Source organism: Pagrus major, chromosome 22, assembly GCF_040436345.1.
Source record: "Pagrus major chromosome 22, Pma_NU_1.0".
Classification (NCBI taxonomy): Eukaryota; Metazoa; Chordata; class Actinopteri; order Spariformes; family Sparidae; genus Pagrus; species Pagrus major.
The window spans coordinates 5702327-5722418 of NC_133236.1; the positions used below are offsets into that span (position 1 = coordinate 5702327).

The 20092-nt window shown below is 48.0% G+C and overlaps 26 non-coding genes across 26 annotated transcripts; 15 read left to right on the plus strand and 11 right to left on the minus strand.

Annotated features, from left to right (window-relative positions):
- Positions 1 to 14: 14 nt before the first annotated feature.
- trnav-cac (transfer RNA valine (anticodon CAC)) lies at positions 15 to 87 on the plus strand. Its single transcript has one exon. It is a non-coding gene; the product is annotated as a tRNA-Val (tRNA).
- Positions 88 to 307: 220 nt separating this feature from the next.
- trnad-guc (transfer RNA aspartic acid (anticodon GUC)) lies at positions 308 to 379 on the minus strand. Its single transcript has one exon. It is a non-coding gene; the product is annotated as a tRNA-Asp (tRNA).
- An 837-nt stretch (positions 380 to 1216) lies between these two features.
- On the plus strand, positions 1217 to 1289 carry trnav-aac (transfer RNA valine (anticodon AAC)). Its single transcript has one exon. It is a non-coding gene; the product is annotated as a tRNA-Val (tRNA).
- A 345-nt stretch (positions 1290 to 1634) lies between these two features.
- On the plus strand, positions 1635 to 1707 carry trnav-cac (transfer RNA valine (anticodon CAC)). The gene has a single exon. It is a non-coding gene; the product is annotated as a tRNA-Val (tRNA).
- Positions 1708 to 1927: 220 nt separating this feature from the next.
- On the minus strand, positions 1928 to 1999 carry trnad-guc (transfer RNA aspartic acid (anticodon GUC)). The gene has a single exon. It is a non-coding gene; the product is annotated as a tRNA-Asp (tRNA).
- An 837-nt stretch (positions 2000 to 2836) lies between these two features.
- trnav-aac (transfer RNA valine (anticodon AAC)) lies at positions 2837 to 2909 on the plus strand. The gene has a single exon. It is a non-coding gene; the product is annotated as a tRNA-Val (tRNA).
- Positions 2910 to 3254: 345 nt separating this feature from the next.
- trnav-cac (transfer RNA valine (anticodon CAC)) lies at positions 3255 to 3327 on the plus strand. Its single transcript has one exon. It is a non-coding gene; the product is annotated as a tRNA-Val (tRNA).
- A 220-nt stretch (positions 3328 to 3547) lies between these two features.
- Positions 3548 to 3619, minus strand: trnad-guc (transfer RNA aspartic acid (anticodon GUC)). Its single transcript has one exon. It is a non-coding gene; the product is annotated as a tRNA-Asp (tRNA).
- An 837-nt stretch (positions 3620 to 4456) lies between these two features.
- trnav-aac (transfer RNA valine (anticodon AAC)) lies at positions 4457 to 4529 on the plus strand. The gene has a single exon. It is a non-coding gene; the product is annotated as a tRNA-Val (tRNA).
- Positions 4530 to 4874: 345 nt separating this feature from the next.
- Positions 4875 to 4947, plus strand: trnav-cac (transfer RNA valine (anticodon CAC)). The gene has a single exon. It is a non-coding gene; the product is annotated as a tRNA-Val (tRNA).
- Positions 4948 to 5167: 220 nt separating this feature from the next.
- trnad-guc (transfer RNA aspartic acid (anticodon GUC)) lies at positions 5168 to 5239 on the minus strand. The gene has a single exon. It is a non-coding gene; the product is annotated as a tRNA-Asp (tRNA).
- Positions 5240 to 6076: 837 nt separating this feature from the next.
- On the plus strand, positions 6077 to 6149 carry trnav-aac (transfer RNA valine (anticodon AAC)). The gene has a single exon. It is a non-coding gene; the product is annotated as a tRNA-Val (tRNA).
- A 345-nt stretch (positions 6150 to 6494) lies between these two features.
- Positions 6495 to 6567, plus strand: trnav-cac (transfer RNA valine (anticodon CAC)). The gene has a single exon. It is a non-coding gene; the product is annotated as a tRNA-Val (tRNA).
- A 220-nt stretch (positions 6568 to 6787) lies between these two features.
- trnad-guc (transfer RNA aspartic acid (anticodon GUC)) lies at positions 6788 to 6859 on the minus strand. The gene has a single exon. It is a non-coding gene; the product is annotated as a tRNA-Asp (tRNA).
- An 837-nt stretch (positions 6860 to 7696) lies between these two features.
- trnav-aac (transfer RNA valine (anticodon AAC)) lies at positions 7697 to 7769 on the plus strand. The gene has a single exon. It is a non-coding gene; the product is annotated as a tRNA-Val (tRNA).
- Positions 7770 to 8114: 345 nt separating this feature from the next.
- On the plus strand, positions 8115 to 8187 carry trnav-cac (transfer RNA valine (anticodon CAC)). Its single transcript has one exon. It is a non-coding gene; the product is annotated as a tRNA-Val (tRNA).
- A 220-nt stretch (positions 8188 to 8407) lies between these two features.
- Positions 8408 to 8479, minus strand: trnad-guc (transfer RNA aspartic acid (anticodon GUC)). The gene has a single exon. It is a non-coding gene; the product is annotated as a tRNA-Asp (tRNA).
- Positions 8480 to 9316: 837 nt separating this feature from the next.
- Positions 9317 to 9389, plus strand: trnav-aac (transfer RNA valine (anticodon AAC)). The gene has a single exon. It is a non-coding gene; the product is annotated as a tRNA-Val (tRNA).
- Positions 9390 to 9734: 345 nt separating this feature from the next.
- Positions 9735 to 9807, plus strand: trnav-cac (transfer RNA valine (anticodon CAC)). The gene has a single exon. It is a non-coding gene; the product is annotated as a tRNA-Val (tRNA).
- A 220-nt stretch (positions 9808 to 10027) lies between these two features.
- trnad-guc (transfer RNA aspartic acid (anticodon GUC)) lies at positions 10028 to 10099 on the minus strand. The gene has a single exon. It is a non-coding gene; the product is annotated as a tRNA-Asp (tRNA).
- Positions 10100 to 10875: 776 nt separating this feature from the next.
- On the minus strand, positions 10876 to 10947 carry trnad-guc (transfer RNA aspartic acid (anticodon GUC)). Its single transcript has one exon. It is a non-coding gene; the product is annotated as a tRNA-Asp (tRNA).
- A 1544-nt stretch (positions 10948 to 12491) lies between these two features.
- Positions 12492 to 12563, minus strand: trnad-guc (transfer RNA aspartic acid (anticodon GUC)). The gene has a single exon. It is a non-coding gene; the product is annotated as a tRNA-Asp (tRNA).
- Positions 12564 to 13339: 776 nt separating this feature from the next.
- Positions 13340 to 13411, minus strand: trnad-guc (transfer RNA aspartic acid (anticodon GUC)). Its single transcript has one exon. It is a non-coding gene; the product is annotated as a tRNA-Asp (tRNA).
- A 1544-nt stretch (positions 13412 to 14955) lies between these two features.
- trnad-guc (transfer RNA aspartic acid (anticodon GUC)) lies at positions 14956 to 15027 on the minus strand. The gene has a single exon. It is a non-coding gene; the product is annotated as a tRNA-Asp (tRNA).
- Positions 15028 to 15864: 837 nt separating this feature from the next.
- On the plus strand, positions 15865 to 15937 carry trnav-aac (transfer RNA valine (anticodon AAC)). Its single transcript has one exon. It is a non-coding gene; the product is annotated as a tRNA-Val (tRNA).
- Positions 15938 to 16134: 197 nt separating this feature from the next.
- Positions 16135 to 16207, plus strand: trnav-cac (transfer RNA valine (anticodon CAC)). Its single transcript has one exon. It is a non-coding gene; the product is annotated as a tRNA-Val (tRNA).
- The last annotated feature ends 3885 nt before the right edge of the window (positions 16208 to 20092 follow it).

Sequence of the window (20092 nt, forward strand, 5' to 3'; positions counted from 1 at the left end):
GAGGACCCCTGCCAGTTTCCGTAGTGTAGTGGTTATCACGTTCGCCTCACACGCGAAAGGTCCCCGGTTCGAAACCGGGCGGAAACACACTTGTTTGCTCATTATTGGTGAGTGTGAAAATCAAACTGTTGTCAGCCAAACCATCAGACAACCCCACAATGTGTAGCACTGGGAACACGTTAGTAGAGTCCTGGTTCTTCTCGTCATCAGGGAAGCTAATCATTTGGGCACAAGGACATGTCTCATGCTGCCGTTTTGCAGTTTTGGTCAATCAATCAATCATCAGTAGCTGGTAGAAAACAAAGCTCTCCCCGTCGGGGAATCGAACCCCGGTCTTCCGCGTGACAGGCGGAGATACTGTCCACTATACTAACGAGGACCGACTCATCCACGGTTTTGCATTGTGAGCGGGCTGCATGGGCCGTTTCAGCGGTTACCGAGAATACGCCGAGACTTACTGGGAAGCGTTTCCGCTGAAGGACAGTGACGCAATTTTGCTAATGTTCAGCTGATGATCGGCTACCAATTGAGGTCCTGTTGGCCAGGAAGCGAAAGGACAGCACAGCAGAACAGCAGTAGAACTCATCCTGGTCATTGGCCTGGCGCAAGTCGTCAACGGCTTGGTGGGCTTGAGGTTTGTAGTTGGTGATCTGTCTGAAGGAAGCAGGCTCGTTAGTGCGGAGCTGCTGTTGAAGACTCTCAGAGTACAGTCGTTTACACCTCTCCAGAAGAAAGCAGCGTCGTTAGTGCGCCGCTGCTGTTGAAGACTCCCAAAGTACAGTCGTTTCACCGCCCTTCTAGGCAGGCACGAAGATCCTCCACAGCCTCACTGTTCCACTTCTTTGGTATCCTCAGCACAAGCCTAGAGAGCTCCAATTTCGGCTCGCATGCAGCGATGAGGTGGACCATGCCGCGGGAAGGGTGGCCCTGCACTGCGCAGGGGATGGCGTGATATGCACCATCCATTGCAGTGTAACAACGATCCAAAGTATTCTCCTCTGTGGTCGGGCATTTGAGAAACTGTCCGTATATGGGGAGTTCATGGATTCCATTGGCTTTTTTTGGAAAGGTTTGCAATTAGAACCATTGATGGTTATGAAATGTCCACGAAACCTATCCTTAACATTTAAAAATGTTTTCTGGCATTGGCAACGTTTGCGATTCGGTATTGAGGTGCTTTCCGCTGTACGTGTGCACATGCACCCTGCTTTGCGCCGTTTCCGTAGTGTAGTGGTCATCACGTTCGCCTAACACGCGAAAGGTCCCCGGTTCGAAACCGGGCGGAAACAGCTTTCGCTCTTCACGCTTGCACTGAACTGTTTAGTCAAATTATCAGTAAAACAGACCAAATGAAATTGGACAAAACACACGCACAAAAAGAAAACAACGCTGCTACCGTATACCACTGCGTACTTAATACGTTCTACTTGACAGGGAAGACAACATACAGGCACTAGCGTCCCCACTCAAAGAGTCAATGTTTCCATAGATTTTCCTACTTCCATTGCTTTTGAACTTACAGTACTGAAGTCTTCAGGCTCTTTTATCGCCGCTGAATGTTTCGTCCCGCAAGCCTTGCGATTCAGTGAGGAGGTGCATGAACGCGTGCACCTGCAGGGAGAGGACCCCTGCCAGTTTCCGTAGTGTAGTGGTTATCACGTTCGCCTCACACGCGAAAGGTCCCCGGTTCGAAACCGGGCGGAAACACACTTGTTTGCTCATTATTGGTGAGTGTGAAAATCAAACTGTTGTCAGCCAAACCATCAGACAACCCCACAATGTGTAGCACTGGGAACACGTTAGTAGAGTCCTGGTTCTTCTCGTCATCAGGGAAGCTAATCATTTGGGCACAAGGACATGTCTCATGCTGCCGTTTTGCAGTTTTGGTCAATCAATCAATCATCAGTAGCTGGTAGAAAACAAAGCTCTCCCCGTCGGGGAATCGAACCCCGGTCTTCCGCGTGACAGGCGGAGATACTGTCCACTATACTAACGAGGACCGACTCATCCACGGTTTTGCATTGTGAGCGGGCTGCATGGGCCGTTTCAGCGGTTACCGAGAATACGCCGAGACTTACTGGGAAGCGTTTCCGCTGAAGGACAGTGACGCATTTTTGCTAATGTTCAGCTGATGATCGGCTACCAATTGAGGTCCTGTTGGCCAGGAAGCGAAAGGACAGCACAGCAGAACAGCAGTAGAACTCATCCTGGTCATTGGCCTGGCGCAAGTCGTCAACGGCTTGGTGGGCTTGAGGTTTGTAGTTGGTGATCTGTCTGAAGGAAGCAGGCTCGTTAGTGCGGAGCTGCTGTTGAAGACTCTCAGAGTACAGTCGTTTACACCTCTCCAGAAGAAAGCAGCGTCGTTAGTGCGCCGCTGCTGTTGAAGACTCCCAAAGTACAGTCGTTTCACCGCCCTTCTAGGCAGGCACGAAGATCCTCCACAGCCTCACTGTTCCACTTCTTTGGTATCCTCAGCACAAGCCTAGAGAGCTCCAATTTCGGCTCGCATGCAGCGATGAGGTGGACCATGCCGCGGGAAGGGTGGCCCTGCACTGCGCAGGGGATGGCGTGATATGCACCATCCATTGCAGTGTAACAACGATCCAAAGTATTCTCCTCTGTGGTCGGGCATTTGAGAAACTGTCCGTATATGTGGAGTTCATGGATTCCATTGGCTTTTTTTGGAAAGGTTTGCAATTAGAACCATTGATGGTTATGAAATGTCCACGAAACCTATCCTTAACATTTAAAAATGTTTTCTGGCATTGGCAACGTTTGCGATTCGGTATTGAGGTGCTTTCCGCTGTACGTGTGCACATGCACCCTGCTTTGCGCCGTTTCCGTAGTGTAGTGGTCATCACGTTCGCCTAACACGCGAAAGGTCCCCGGTTCGAAACCGGGCGGAAACAGCTTTCGCTCTTCACGCTTGCACTGAACTGTTTAGTCAAATTATCAGTAAAACAGACCAAATGAAATTGGACAAAACACACGCACAAAAAGAAAACAACGCTGCTACCGTATACCACTGCGTACTTAATACGTTCTACTTGACAGGGAAGACAACATACAGGCACTAGCGTCCCCACTCAAAGAGTCAATGTTTCCATAGATTTTCCTACTTCCATTGCTTTTGAACTTACAGTACTGAAGTCTTCAGGCTCTTTTATCGCCGCTGAATGTTTCGTCCCGCAAGCCTTGCGATTCAGTGAGGAGGTGCATGAACGCGTGCACCTGCAGGGAGAGGACCCCTGCCAGTTTCCGTAGTGTAGTGGTTATCACGTTCGCCTCACACGCGAAAGGTCCCCGGTTCGAAACCGGGCGGAAACACACTTGTTTGCTCATTATTGGTGAGTGTGAAAATCAAACTGTTGTCAGCCAAACCATCAGACAACCCCACAATGTGTAGCACTGGGAACACGTTAGTAGAGTCCTGGTTCTTCTCGTCATCAGGGAAGCTAATCATTTGGGCACAAGGACATGTCTCATGCTGCCGTTTTGCAGTTTTGGTCAATCAATCAATCATCAGTAGCTGGTAGAAAACAAAGCTCTCCCCGTCGGGGAATCGAACCCCGGTCTTCCGCGTGACAGGCGGAGATACTGTCCACTATACTAACGAGGACCGACTCATCCACGGTTTTGCATTGTGAGCGGGCTGCATGGGCCGTTTCAGCGGTTACCGAGAATACGCCGAGACTTACTGAGAAGCGTTTCCGCTGAAGGACAGTGACGCATTTTTGCTAATGTTCAGCTGATGATCGGCTACCAATTGAGGTCCTGTTGGCCAGGAAGCGAAAGGACAGCACAGCAGAACAGCAGTAGAACTCATCCTGGTCATTGGCCTGGCGCAAGTCGTCAACGGCTTGGTGGGCTTGAGGTTTGTAGTTGGTGATCTGTCTGAAGGAAGCAGGCTCGTTAGTGCGGAGCTGCTGTTGAAGACTCTCAGAGTACAGTCGTTTACACCTCTCCAGAAGAAAGCAGCGTCGTTAGTGCGCCGCTGCTGTTGAAGACTCCCAAAGTACAGTCGTTTCACCGCCCTTCTAGGCAGGCACGAAGATCCTCCACAGCCTCACTGTTCCACTTCTTTGGTATCCTCAGCACAAGCCTAGAGAGCTCCAATTTCGGCTCGCATGCAGCGATGAGGTGGACCATGCCGCGGGAAGGGTGGCCCTGCACTGCGCAGGGGATGGCGTGATATGCACCATCCATTGCAGTGTAACAACGATCCAAAGTATTCTCCTCTGTGGTCGGGCATTTGAGAAACTGTCCGTATATGGGGAGTTCATGGATTCCATTGGCTTTTTTTGGAAAGGTTTGCAATTAGAACCATTGATGGTTATGAAATGTCCACGAAACCTATCCTTAACATTTAAAAATGTTTTCTGGCATTGGCAACGTTTGCGATTCGGTATTGAGGTGCTTTCCGCTGTACGTGTGCACATGCACCCTGCTTTGCGCCGTTTCCGTAGTGTAGTGGTCATCACGTTCGCCTAACACGCGAAAGGTCCCCGGTTCGAAACCGGGCGGAAACAGCTTTCGCTCTTCACGCTTGCACTGAACTGTTTAGTCAAATTATCAGTAAAACAGACCAAATGAAATTGGACAAAACACACGCACAAAAAGAAAACAACGCTGCTACCGTATACCACTGCGTACTTAATACGTTCTACTTGACAGGGAAGACAACATACAGGCACTAGCGTCCCCACTCAAAGAGTCAATGTTTCCATAGATTTTCCTACTTCCATTGCTTTTGAACTTACAGTACTGAAGTCTTCAGGCTCTTTTATCGCCGCTGAATGTTTCGTCCCGCAAGCCTTGCGATTCAGTGAGGAGGTGCATGAACGCGTGCACCTGCAGGGAGAGGACCCCTGCCAGTTTCCGTAGTGTAGTGGTTATCACGTTCGCCTCACACGCGAAAGGTCCCCGGTTCGAAACCGGGCGGAAACACACTTGTTTGCTTATTATTGGTGAGTGTGAAAATCAAACTGTTGTCAGCCAAACCATCAGACAACCCCACAATGTGTAGCACTGGGAACACGTTAGTAGAGTCCTGGTTCTTCTCGTCATCAGGGAAGCTAATCATTTGGGCACAAGGACATGTCTCATGCTGCCGTTTTGCAGTTTTGGTCAATCAATCAATCATCAGTAGCTGGTAGAAAACAAAGCTCTCCCCGTCGGGGAATCGAACCCCGGTCTTCCGCGTGACAGGCGGAGATACTGTCCACTATACTAACGAGGACCGACTCATCCACGGTTTTGCATTGTGAGCGGGCTGCATGGGCCGTTTCAGCGGTTACCGAGAATACGCCGAGACTTACTGGGAAGCGTTTCCGCTGAAGGACAGTGACGCATTTTTGCTAATGTTCAGCTGATGATCGGCTACCAATTGAGGTCCTGTTGGCCAGGAAGCGAAAGGACAGCACAGCAGAACAGCAGTAGAACTCATCCTGGTCATTGGCCTGGCGCAAGTCGTCAACGGCTTGGTGGGCTTGAGGTTTGTAGTTGGTGATCTGTCTGAAGGAAGCAGGCTCGTTAGTGCGGAGCTGCTGTTGAAGACTCTCAGAGTACAGTCGTTTACACCTCTCCAGAAGAAAGCAGCGTCGTTAGTGCGCCGCTGCTGTTGAAGACTCCCAAAGTACAGTCGTTTCACCGCCCTTCTAGGCAGGCACGAAGATCCTCCACAGCCTCACTGTTCCACTTCTTTGGTATCCTCAGCACAAGCCTAGAGAGCTCCAATTTCGGCTCGCATGCAGCGATGAGGTGGACCATGCCGCGGGAAGGGTGGCCCTGCACTGCGCAGGGGATGGCGTGATATGCACCATCCATTGCAGTGTAACAACGATCCAAAGTATTCTCCTCTGTGGTCGGGCATTTGAGAAACTGTCCGTATATGGGGAGTTCATGGATTCCATTGGCTTTTTTTGGAAAGGTTTGCAATTAGAACCATTGATGGTTATGAAATGTCCACGAAACCTATCCTTAACATTTAAAAATGTTTTCTGGCATTGGCAACGTTTGCGATTCGGTATTGAGGTGCTTTCCGCTGTACGTGTGCACATGCACCCTGCTTTGCGCCGTTTCCGTAGTGTAGTGGTCATCACGTTCGCCTAACACGCGAAAGGTCCCCGGTTCGAAACCGGGCGGAAACAGCTTTCGCTCTTCACGCTTGCACTGAACTGTTTAGTCAAATTATCAGTAAAACAGACCAAATGAAATTGGACAAAACACACGCACAAAAAGAAAACAACGCTGCTACCGTATACCACTGCGTACTTAATACGTTCTACTTGACAGGGAAGACAACATACAGGCACTAGCGTCCCCACTCAAAGAGTCAATGTTTCCATAGATTTTCCTACTTCCATTGCTTTTGAACTTACAGTACTGAAGTCTTCAGGCTCTTTTATCGCCGCTGAATGTTTCGTCCCGCAAGCCTTGCGATTCAGTGAGGAGGTGCATGAACGCGTGCACCTGCAGGGAGAGGACCCCTGCCAGTTTCCGTAGTGTAGTGGTTATCACGTTCGCCTCACACGCGAAAGGTCCCCGGTTCGAAACCGGGCGGAAACACACTTGTTTGCTTATTATTGGTGAGTGTGAAAATCAAACTGTTGTCAGCCAAACCATCAGACAACCCCACAATGTGTAGCACTGGGAACACGTTAGTAGAGTCCTGGTTCTTCTCGTCATCAGGGAAGCTAATCATTTGGGCACAAGGACATGTCTCATGCTGCCGTTTTGCAGTTTTGGTCAATCAATCAATCATCAGTAGCTGGTAGAAAACAAAGCTCTCCCCGTCGGGGAATCGAACCCCGGTCTTCCGCGTGACAGGCGGAGATACTGTCCACTATACTAACGAGGACCGACTCATCCACGGTTTTGCATTGTGAGCGGGCTGCATGGGCCGTTTCAGCGGTTACCGAGAATACGCCGAGACTTACTGGGAAGCGTTTCCGCTGAAGGACAGTGACGCATTTTTGCTAATGTTCAGCTGATGATCGGCTACCAATTGAGGTCCTGTTGGCCAGGAAGCGAAAGGACAGCACAGCAGAACAGCAGTAGAACTCATCCTGGTCATTGGCCTGGCGCAAGTCGTCAACGGCTTGGTGGGCTTGAGGTTTGTAGTTGGTGATCTGTCTGAAGGAAGCAGGCTCGTTAGTGCGGAGCTGCTGTTGAAGACTCTCAGAGTACAGTCGTTTACACCTCTCCAGAAGAAAGCAGCGTCGTTAGTGCGCCGCTGCTGTTGAAGACTCCCAAAGTACAGTCGTTTCACCGCCCTTCTAGGCAGGCACGAAGATCCTCCACAGCCTCACTGTTCCACTTCTTTGGTATCCTCAGCACAAGCCTAGAGAGCTCCAATTTCGGCTCGCATGCAGCGATGAGGTGGACCATGCCGCGGGAAGGGTGGCCCTGCACTGCGCAGGGGATGGCGTGATATGCACCATCCATTGCAGTGTAACAACGATCCAAAGTATTCTCCTCTGTGGTCGGGCATTTGAGAAACTGTCCGTATATGTGGAGTTCATGGATTCCATTGGCTTTTTTTGGAAAGGTTTGCAATTAGAACCATTGATGGTTATGAAATGTCCACGAAACCTATCCTTAACATTTAAAAATGTTTTCTGGCATTGGCAACGTTTGCGATTCGGTATTGAGGTGCTTTCCGCTGTACGTGTGCACATGCACCCTGCTTTGCGCCGTTTCCGTAGTGTAGTGGTCATCACGTTCGCCTAACACGCGAAAGGTCCCCGGTTCGAAACCGGGCGGAAACAGCTTTCGCTCTTCACGCTTGCACTGAACTGTTTAGTCAAATTATCAGTAAAACAGACCAAATGAAATTGGACAAAACACACGCACAAAAAGAAAACAACGCTGCTACCGTATACCACTGCGTACTTAATACGTTCTACTTGACAGGGAAGACAACATACAGGCACTAGCGTCCCCACTCAAAGAGTCAATGTTTCCATAGATTTTCCTACTTCCATTGCTTTTGAACTTACAGTACTGAAGTCTTCAGGCTCTTTTATCGCCGCTGAATGTTTCGTCCCGCAAGCCTTGCGATTCAGTGAGGAGGTGCATGAACGCGTGCACCTGCAGGGAGAGGACCCCTGCCAGTTTCCGTAGTGTAGTGGTTATCACGTTCGCCTCACACGCGAAAGGTCCCCGGTTCGAAACCGGGCGGAAACACACTTGTTTGCTTATTATTGGTGAGTGTGAAAATCAAACTGTTGTCAGCCAAACCATCAGACAACCCCACAATGTGTAGCACTGGGAACACGTTAGTAGAGTCCTGGTTCTTCTCGTCATCAGGGAAGCTAATCATTTGGGCACAAGGACATGTCTCATGCTGCCGTTTTGCAGTTTTGGTCAATCAATCAATCATCAGTAGCTGGTAGAAAACAAAGCTCTCCCCGTCGGGGAATCGAACCCCGGTCTTCCGCGTGACAGGCGGAGATACTGTCCACTATACTAACGAGGACCGACTCATCCACGGTTTTGCATTGTGAGCGGGCTGCATGGGCCGTTTCAGCGGTTACCGAGAATACGCCGAGACTTTCTGGGAAGCGTTTCCGCTGAAGGACAGTGACGCATTTTTGCTAATGTTCAGCTGATGATCGGCTACCAATTGAGGTCCTGTTGGCCAGGAAGCGAAAGGACAGCACAGCAGAACAGCAGTAGAACTCATCCTGGTCATTGGCCTGGCGCAAGTCGTCAACGGCTTGGTGGGCTTGAGGTTTGTAGTTGGTGATCTGTCTGAAGGAAGCAGGCTCGTTAGTGCGGAGCTGCTGTTGAAGACTCTCAGAGTACAGTCGTTTACACCTCTCCAGAAGAAAGCAGCGTCGTTAGTGCGCCGCTGCTGTTGAAGACTCCCAAAGTACAGTCGTTTCACCGCCCTTCTAGGCAGGCACGAAGATCCTCCACAGCCTCACTGTTCCACTTCTTTGGTATCCTCAGCACAAGCCTAGAGAGCTCCAATTTCGGCTCGCATGCAGCGATGAGGTGGACCATGCCGCGGGAAGGGTGGCCCTGCACTGCGCAGGGGATGGCGTGATATGCACCATCCATTGCAGTGTAACAACGATCCAAAGTATTCTCCTCTGTGGTCGGGCATTTGAGAAACTGTCCGTATATGGGGAGTTCATGGATTCCATTGGCTTTTTTTGGAAAGGTTTGCAATTAGAACCATTGATGGTTATGAAATGTCCACGAAACCTATCCTTAACATTTAAAAATGTTTTCTGGCATTGGCAACGTTTGCGATTCGGTATTGAGGTGCTTTCCGCTGTACGTGTGCACATGCACCCTGCTTTGCGCCGTTTCCGTAGTGTAGTGGTCATCACGTTCGCCTAACACGCGAAAGGTCCCCGGTTCGAAACCGGGCGGAAACAGCTTTCGCTCTTCACGCTTGCACTGAACTGTTTAGTCAAATTATCAGTAAAACAGACCAAATGAAATTGGACAAAACACACGCACAAAAAGAAAACAACGCTGCTACCGTATACCACTGCGTACTTAATACGTTCTACTTGACAGGGAAGACAACATACAGGCACTAGCGTCCCCACTCAAAGAGTCAATGTTTCCATAGATTTTCCTACTTCCATTGCTTTTGAACTTACAGTACTGAAGTCTTCAGGCTCTTTTATCGCCGCTGAATGTTTCGTCCCGCAAGCCTTGCGATTCAGTGAGGAGGTGCATGAACGCGTGCACCTGCAGGGAGAGGACCCCTGCCAGTTTCCGTAGTGTAGTGGTTATCACGTTCGCCTCACACGCGAAAGGTCCCCGGTTCGAAACCGGGCGGAAACACACTTGTTTGCTTATTATTGGTGAGTGTGAAAATCAAACTGTTGTCAGCCAAACCATCAGACAACCCCACAATGTGTAGCACTGGGAACACGTTAGTAGAGTCCTGGTTCTTCTCGTCATCAGGGAAGCTAATCATTTGGGCACAAGGACATGTCTCATGCTGCCGTTTTGCAGTTTTGGTCAATCAATCAATCATCAGTAGCTGGTAGAAAACAAAGCTCTCCCCGTCGGGGAATCGAACCCCGGTCTTCCGCGTGACAGGCGGAGATACTGTCCACTATACTAACGAGGATCGACTCATCCACGGTTTTGCATTGTGAGCGGGCTGCATGGGCCGTTTCAGCGGTTACCGAGAATACGCCGAGACTTACTGGGAAGCGTTTCCGCTGAAGGACAGTGACGCATTTTTGCTAATGTTCAGCTGATGATCGGCTACCAATTGAGGTCCTGTTGGCCAGGAAGCGAAAGGACAGCACAGCAGAACAGCAGTAGAACTCATCCTGGTCATTGGCCTGGCGCAAGTCGTCAACGGCTTGGTGGGCTTGAGGTTTGTAGTTGGTGATCTGTCTGAAGGAAGCAGGCTCGTTAGTGCGGAGCTGCTGTTGAAGACTCTCAGAGTACAGTCGTTTACACCTCTCCAGAAGAAAGCAGCGTCGTTAGTGCGCCGCTGCTGTTGAAGACTCCCAAAGTACAGTCGTTTCACCGCCCTTCTAGGCAGGCACGAAGATCCTCCACAGCCTCACTGTTCCACTTCTTTGGTATCCTCAGCACAAGCCTAGAGAGCTCCAATTTCGGCTCGCATGCAGCGATGAGGTGGACCATGCCGCGGGAAGGGTGGCCCTGCACTGCGCAGGGGATGGCGTGATATGCACCATCCATTGCAGTGTAACAACGATCCAAAGTATCAGACAACCCCACAATGTGTAGCACTGGGAACACGTTAGTAGAGTCCTGGTTCTTCTCGTCATCAGGGAAGCTAATCATTTGGGCACAAGGACATGTCTCATGCTGCCGTTTTGCAGTTTTGGTCAATCAATCAATCATCAGTAGCTGGTAGAAAACAAAGCTCTCCCCGTCGGGGAATCGAACCCCGGTCTTCCGCGTGACAGGCGGAGATACTGTCCACTATACTAACGAGGACCAACTCATCCACGGTTTTGCATTGTGAGCGGGCTGCATGGGCCGTTTCAGCGGTTACCGAGAATACGCCGAGACTTACTGGGAAGCGTTTCCGCTGAAGGACAGTGACGCATTTTTGCTAATGTTCAGCTGATGATCGGCTACCAATTGAGGTCCTGTTGGCCAGGAAGCGAAAGGACAGCACAGCAGAACAGCAGTAGAACTCATCCTGGTCATTGGCCTGGCGCAAGTCGTCAACGGCTTGGTGGGCTTGAGGTTTGTAGTTGGTGATCTGTCTGAAGGAAGCAGGCTCGTTAGTGCGGAGCTGCTGTTGAAGACTCTCAGAGTACAGTCGTTTACACCTCTCCAGAAGAAAGCAGCGTCGTTAGTGCGCCGCTGCTGTTGAAGACTCCCAAAGTACAGTCGTTTCACCGCCCTTCTAGGCAGGCACGAAGATCCTCCACAGCCTCACTGTTCCACTTCTTTGGTATCCTCAGCACAAGCCTAGAGAGCTCCAATTTCGGCTCGCATGCAGCGATGAGGTGGACCATGCCGCGGGAAGGGTGGCCCTGCACTGCGCAGGGGATGGCGTGATATGCACCATCCATTGCAGTGTAACAACGATCCAAAGTATTCTCCTCTGTGGTCGGGCATTTGAGAAACTGTCCGTATATGGGGAGTTCATGGATTCCATTGGCTTTTTTTGGAAACGTTTGCAATTAGAACCATTGATGGTTATGAAATGTCCACGAAACCTATCCTTAACATTTAAAAATGTTTTCTGGCATTGGCAACGTTTGCGATTCGGTATTGAGGTGCTTTCCGCTGTACGTGTGCACATGCACCCTGCTTTGCGCCGATTCCGTAGTGTAGTGGTCATCACGTTCGCCTAACACGCGAAAGGTCCCCGGTTCGAAACCGGGTGGAAACAGCTTTCGCTCTTCACGCTTGCACTGAACTGTTTAGTCAAATTATCAGTAAAACAGACCAAATGAAATTGGACAAAACACACGCACAAAAAGAAAACAACGCTGCTACCGTATACCACTGCGTACTTAATACGTTCTACTTGACAGGGAAGACAACATACAGGCACTAGCGTCCCCACTCAAAGAGTCAATGTTTCCATAGATTTTCCTACTTCCATTGCTTTTGAACTTACAGTACTGAAGTCTTCAGGCTCTTTTATCGCCGCTGAATGTTTCGTCCCGCAAGCCTTGCGATTCAGTGAGGAGGTGCATGAACGCGTGCACCTGCAGGGAGAGGACCCCTGCCAGTTTCCGTAGTGTAGTGGTTATCACGTTTGCCTCACACGCGAAAGGTCCCCGGTTCGAAACCGGGCGGAAACACACTTGTTTGCTTATTATTGGTGAGTGTGAAAATCAAACTGTTGTCAGCCAAACCATCAGACAACCCCACAATGTGTAGCACTGGGAACACGTTAGTAGAGTCCTGGTTCTTCTCGTCATCAGGGAAGCTAATCATTTGGGCACAAGGACATGTCTCATGCTGCCGTTTTGCAGTTTTGGTCAATCAATCATCAGTAGCTGGAAGAAAACAAAGCTCTCCCCGTCGGGGAATCGAACCCCGGTCTTCCGCGTGACAGGCGGAGATACTGTCCACTATACTAACGAGGATCGACTCATCCACGGTTTTGCATTGTGAGCGGGCTGCATGGGCCGTTTCAGCGGTTACCGAGAATACGCCGAGACTTACTGGGAAGCGTTTCCGCTGAAGGACAGTGACGCATTTTTGCTAATGTTCAGCTGATGATCGGCTACCAATTGAGGTCCTGTTGGCCAGGAAGCGAAAGGACAGCACAGCAGAACAGCAGTAGAACTCATCCTGGTCATTGGCCTGGCGCAAGTCGTCAACGGCTTGGTGGGCTTGAGGTTTGTAGTTGGTGATCTGTCTGAAGGAAGCAGGCTCGTTAGTGCGGAGCTGCTGTTGAAGACTCTCAGAGTACAGTCGTTTACACCTCTCCAGAAGAAAGCAGCGTCGTTAGTGCGCCGCTGCTGTTGAAGACTCCCAAAGTACAGTCGTTTCACCGCCCTTCTAGGCAGGCACGAAGATCCTCCACAGCCTCACTGTTCCACTTCTTTGGTATCCTCAGCACAAGCCTAGAGAGCTCCAATTTCGGCTCGCATGCAGCGATGAGGTGGACCATGCCGCGGGAAGGGTGGCCCTGCACTGCGCAGGGGATGGCGTGATATGCACCATCCATTGCAGTGTAACAACGATCCAAAGTATCAGACAACCCCACAATGTGTAGCACTGGGAACACGTTAGTAGAGTCCTGGTTCTTCTCGTCATCAGGGAAGCTAATCATTTGGGCACAAGGACATGTCTCATGCTGCCGTTTTGCAGTTTTGGTCAATCAATCAATCATCAGTAGCTGGTAGAAAACAAAGCTCTCCCCGTCGGGGAATCGAACCCCGGTCTTCCGCGTGACAGGCGGAGATACTGTCCACTATACTAACGAGGACCAACTCATCCACGGTTTTGCATTGTGAGCGGGCTGCATGGGCCGTTTCAGCGGTTACCGAGAATACGCCGAGACTTACTGGGAAGCGTTTCCGCTGAAGGACAGTGACGCATTTTTGCTAATGTTCAGCTGATGATCGGCTACCAATTGAGGTCCTGTTGGCCAGGAAGCGAAAGGACAGCACAGCAGAACAGCAGTAGAACTCATCCTGGTCATTGGCCTGGCGCAAGTCGTCAACGGCTTGGTGGGCTTGAGGTTTGTAGTTGGTGATCTGTCTGAAGGAAGCAGGCTCGTTAGTGCGGAGCTGCTGTTGAAGACTCTCAGAGTACAGTCGTTTACACCTCTCCAGAAGAAAGCAGCGTCGTTAGTGCGCCGCTGCTGTTGAAGACTCCCAAAGTACAGTCGTTTCACCGCCCTTCTAGGCAGGCACGAAGATCCTCCACAGCCTCACTGTTCCACTTCTTTGGTATCCTCAGCACAAGCCTAGAGAGCTCCAATTTCGGCTCGCATGCAGCGATGAGGTGGACCATGCCGCGGGAAGGGTGGCCCTGCACTGCGCAGGGGATGGCGTGATATGCACCATCCATTGCAGTGTAACAACGATCCAAAGTATTCTCCTCTGTGGTCGGGCATTTGAGAAACTGTCCGTATATGGGGAGTTCATGGATTCCATTGGCTTTTTTTGGAAACGTTTGCAATTAGAACCATTGATGGTTATGAAATGTCCACGAAACCTATCCTTAACATTTAAAAATGTTTTCTGGCATTGGCAACGTTTGCGATTCGGTATTGAGGTGCTTTCCGCTGTACGTGTGCACATGCACCCTGCTTTGCGCCGATTCCGTAGTGTAGTGGTCATCACGTTCGCCTAACACGCGAAAGGTCCCCGGTTCGAAACCGGGCGGAAACAGCTTTCGCTCTTCACGCTTGCACTGAACTGTTTAGTCAAATTATCAGTAAAACAGACCAAATGAAATTGGACAAAACACACGCACAAAAAGAAAACAACGCTGCTACCGTATACCACTGCGTACTTAATACGTTCTACTTGACAGGGAAGACAACATACAGGCACTAGCGTCCCCACTCAAAGAGTCAATGTTTCCATAGATTTTCCTACTTCCATTGCTTTTGAACTTACAGTACTGAAGTCTTCAGGCTCTTTTATCGCCGCTGAATGTTTCGTCCCGCAAGCCTTGCGATTCAGTGAGGAGGTGCATGAACGCGTGCACCTGCAGGGAGAGGACCCCTGCCAGTTTCCGTAGTGTAGTGGTTATCACGTTTGCCTCACACGCGAAAGGTCCCCGGTTCGAAACCGGGCGGAAACACACTTGTTTGCTTATTATTGGTGAGTGTGAAAATCAAACTGTTGTCAGCCAAACCATCAGACAACCCCACAATGTGTAGCACTGGGAACACGTTAGTAGAGTCCTGGTTCTTCTCGTCATCAGGGAAGCTAATCATTTGGGCACAAGGACATGTCTCATGCTGCCGTTTTGCAGTTTTGGTCAATCAATCATCAGTAGCTGGAAGAAAACAAAGCTCTCCCCGTCGGGGAATCGAACCCCGGTCTTCCGCGTGACAGGCGGAGATACTGTCCACTATACTAACGAGGATCGACTCATCCACGGTTTTGCATTGTGAGCGGGCTGCATGGGCCGTTTCAGCGGTTACCGAGAATACGCCGAGACTTACTGGGAAGCGTTTCCGCTGAAGGACAGTGACGCATTTTTGCTAATGTTCAGCTGATGATCGGCTACCAATTGAGGTCCTGTTGGCCAGGAAGCGAAAGGACAGCACAGCAGAACAGCAGTAGAACTCATCCTGGTCATTGGCCTGGCGCAAGTCGTCAACGGCTTGGTGGGCTTGAGGTTTGTAGTTGGTGATCTGTCTGAAGGAAGCAGGCTCGTTAGTGCGGAGCTGCTGTTGAAGACTCTCAGAGTACAGTCGTTTACACCTCTCCAGAAGAAAGCAGCGTCGTTAGTGCGCCGCTGCTGTTGAAGACTCCCAAAGTACAGTCGTTTCACCGCCCTTCTAGGCAGGCACGAAGATCCTCCACAGCCTCACTGTTCCACTTCTTTGGTATCCTCAGCACAAGCCTAGAGAGCTCCAATTTCGGCTCGCATGCAGCGATGAGGTGGACCATGCCGCGGGAAGGGTGGCCCTGCACTGCGCAGGGGATGGCGTGATATGCACCATCCATTGCAGTGTAACAACGATCCAAAGTATTCTCCTCTGTGGTCGGGCATTTGAGAAACTGTCCGTATATGGGGAGTTCATGGATTCCATTGGCTTTTTTTGGAAAGGTTTGCAATTAGAACCATTGATGGTTATGAAATGTCCACGAAACCTATCCTTAACATTTAAAAATGTTTTCTGGCATTGGCAACGTTTGCGATTCGGTATTGAGGTGCTTTCCGCTGTACGTGTGCACATGCACCCTGCTTTGCGCAGTTTCCGTAGTGTAGTGGTCATCACGTTCGCCTAACACGCGAAAGGTCCCCGGTTCGAAACCGGGCGGAAACAGCTTTCGATCTTCACGCTTGCACTGAACTGTTTAGTCAAATTATCAGTAAAACAGACCAAATGAAATTGGACAAAACACACGCACAAAAAGAAAACAACGCTGCTACCGTATACCGCTGAATGTTTCGTCCCGCAAGCCTTGCGATTCAGTGAGGAGGTGCATGAACACGTGCACCTGCAGGAGAGGACCCCTGCGAGTTTCCGTAGTGTAGTGGTTATCACGTTCGCCTCACACGCGAAAGGTCCCCGGTTCGAAACCGGGCGGAAACACACTTGTTTGCTTATTATTGGTGAGTGTGAAAATCAAACTGTTGTCAGCCAAACCATCAGACAACCCCACAATGTGTAGCACTGGGAACACGTTAGTAGAGTCCTGGTTCTTCTCGTCATCAGGGAAGCTAATCATTTGGGCACAAGGACATGTCTCATGCTGCCGTTTTGCAGTTTTGGTCAATCAATCATCAGTAGCTGGAAGAAAACAAAGCTCTCCCCGTCGGGGAATCGAACCCCGGTCTTCCGCGTGACAGGCGGAGATACTGTTCACTATACTAACGAGGACCGACTCATCCACAGTTTTGCATTGTGAGCGGGCTGCATGGGCCGTTTCAGCGGTTACCGAGAATACGCCGAGACTTACTGGGAAGCGTTTCCGCTGAAGGACAGTGACGCATTTTTGCTAATGTTCAGCTAATGATCGGCTACCAATTGAGGTCCTGTTGGCCAGGAAGCGAAAGGACAGCACAGCAGAACAGCAGTAGAAATCATCCTGTTCATCCAGTGTGACATCACAGTTGTACATTTTTTGTGACATCACAGTTGCTAATGTTTGTTTCATTGTGACATCACAGTTGGTTATGTTGTTTCACTGTGACATCAATGTTGTACTGTTTGTTCCACTGTGACATCAAAGTTGTACTGTGAGACCCAATGTGATGTCACAGTTGTACTTTTTGTTCCACTGTGACATCACAGTTGTATATTGTTTTTTCCACTGCAAAAATCAAAGTTGTACTGTTTAATCCACTGTGGCATCATAGTTAGTTATGATTGTTACACTGTGACATCGACGTTGTATGGTTTGTTCCACTGTGACATCACAGTTTGTTAAGATTGTTCCACTCTGACATTATAGTTGTACGATTTGTTCCACTGTGACATCAAAGTTGTACTGTTTGATCCACTGTGACATCACAGTTGGTTATGTTGTTCCACTGTGACATCAATGTTGTACTGTTTGTTCCACTGTGACATAAAAGTTGTACTGTGAGATCCAGTGTGATGTCACAGTTGTATTTCTTTTTTCCACTGTGACATCACAGTTGTTTATGTTTGTTCCACTGTGACATCACAGGTGTACTTAATGTTACACTGTGACATCAAAGTTGTACTGTTTAATCCACTGTGACATCATAATTAGTTATGATTGTTACACTGGGACATCAAAGTTGTATGGTCTGTTCCACTGTGACATCACAGTTGGTTATGATTGTTACAGTCTGACATTATAGTTCAGAATCAGAATCAGAATCAGAAATACTTTATTGATCCCCAAGGGGCCATTGCTTACGTTACAGCTGCTCCCATACAAAGAATATGCAGAAAATAATAATAATAATAATAGTAATAATAATAATAATAATGATAATAATAATAATAATAATAACAATAATAATAATACTATCTATATATAAACAAGAACAACACAAACAAAACTAAAATTTGTTTCTTGTGGAAAGTGATATGTTCATGTTGGCGGGGAGAATCGTAGGCCACTCCTTTCTTCATGGTAGACCATGCCTATTGGGACTCAGCCCTGCTGTTGTTCATGTTCTGCTTGGTGGGAGTCCTGAAACTGCAACTGTTACACTAGAGGACTGTCCAGACCTGGACATCAGAGAAACAATCAAGCTTGTATGTTTGATTTTAAAAAAGTTTTTTCTTTCACTAAGATTTTATGTACAATGGGGCACCCTTTTATTGTGTATCCATTATCCTAATTGAGTGACATTAATATATGGCTAACTTAAGCTTATCAAATAAAGAGGGAGTGAATGAGATTTTCAATACTTAGTTTTGTGATACTGTAAATGTAGTAGTATACAAAAATCCTGATTTTAGAACAGCTAAAATGCCAGTAATCTGTAAATAAAATAGAGGGTGGCGCTTATTTGGATCCACTATGTAATATTCATATTCATTACTTTTTGCAAGTGCACATACAGACAGAGGACAAATTAAAGGAAAAAACAACATAAAGTGTTAGTAAGGTGTTGGGCCACCATGTGCTGCCAGAACAGCTTCAATGCTTCTTAGCATTGATTCTACAAGTCTCTGAACTCTACTGGAGGGATGAACACCATTCTTCCAAAAGATATTCCCTCATTTGGTGTTTTGATGATGGTGGTGGAGAGCGCTGTCTAACACATCGGCCCAAAATCTCCCATAGGTGTTCAATTGGGTCAGATATGGTGACTGTGAAGACCATAGCATATAATTCACAATATTTTCATCAAACCATTCAGTGACCCCTATGAATGAATGAATCCCCCCTCACTGTAGGGGTCAGGTATTGTGTCTACCTGTTTTTTCCTTTAATTTGTCCCCCATCTGTAGTATCTGGCATTACACATCTTTTTTTCTATCTCCTAATTAGTTTCCCTCTGTCTTGAAGCTTGAAGGGGGATCCATACTGTCAGATAAGGATAAACAGCGTGTCCAGGACTTGGCCCATGCCTGGGACCTCCCTTCCCTAACTGAGAAAAACAGGAGATGGCTTTTTGAGAAGCTATTGATCCATGCACAATTCTTGTTTTTTTAATCCTGTGAGTGATGTTTTGGTTATAAATGCACATTGCTAAGTTTCTAAAAAAATTGTCTGACAAAATTAGATTGTTGCACTTTTTTCTGATTAATTTATTCTCAAGGTAAAACAAATGGTCACAGTAAAATGCATCACTTCCCATGTGCCAAGTTATTTTCCTAGAAACATAAAAGATGGTGGGTGGTCTAATACTGCAAATGCAAAGAGTTTTATCAGTCTGCAGGAGAACAGTATTATTTCCTCATTCACCAGTGGATTGAAGCATAATAAATGTATTCAAATGGAATTATTGTTTTTCTATCATACTCTTCAAGCTTGCTTTTAGATAAGGAATGTTACGTGTTCTATCCTCTCTGTCTTATTACTATTAACAGGTAATAGGATGTGTCACAAGGCAAATTAAACAGCTGAGACAAGGTCTTAAAGAAACCCCAATGTGGACACTGGTGACCCAAAGACCTGACACAGTGGCCTTGCTTTTTCCTAAAGAGGGAGCAGGAAATTTCAACCCTGAGGTTAATTTTAATAACTCTGATCTTGTAATGTTATTTTCCTAGTAAATATTATGGCTCATACCTGGTCAGCATCTATTACTGTCTGTTTTCAATCTTGTTCTTGTTATTTCTGTTTTTCTACATACATAACCCACAATTGACATCACGGCTACCAACCAGTGATATTTGATCAAAGAACTACAAAAGAGTGCAAAAGTTACATGTGATTTTAAGATATCAATGTAAAGTAGTCACGTTGCTGTTTTCAACTCAATAGTCAAGTCCAACCAGTCTCATTCTAAAAAATTTTCTCTAAACTTATCTCAAGGGTTTGACTAATCTTCTATTGAGTGTAAGCTGTTAGTGCCATAGTTGGCCATTTATCCTGATGACTAATAAAGTCAAAAAATATTTTTAATTCCTTTTAATCTACTCCATAGCAGCACCAACTGAACTGACCGACCTGGTCAAATTCTGGACCGGATAGGAGATTCTACCACCGAGTCTCTCCGTAGAAGTGGTTGAGGGCAGATACCCCACAGCCTCCACCTGCTTTGAGACCTTGCGCATCCCAGGGCATTACAAGGATTACACATCTTTTAAACGTGACATCCTGGTCTGTATTTGCACTTGCCATACAGGATTTGGTCTTGTGTGAGTGACATTTGGCCTGTATTTACCCTTGTCAGATAGGATTTGATCTTTTAGTAAAATATGTTCGTTTTTAAGCTTGTTAGTTGTTCTGTTCTGTTAAAATATGGTTTAAAGACTTGTAAAATTGAAGGGAACTAACTTGAGGGAGTACTTCCCGCAAATATTCCTTGTAAACTATCTCTGCAC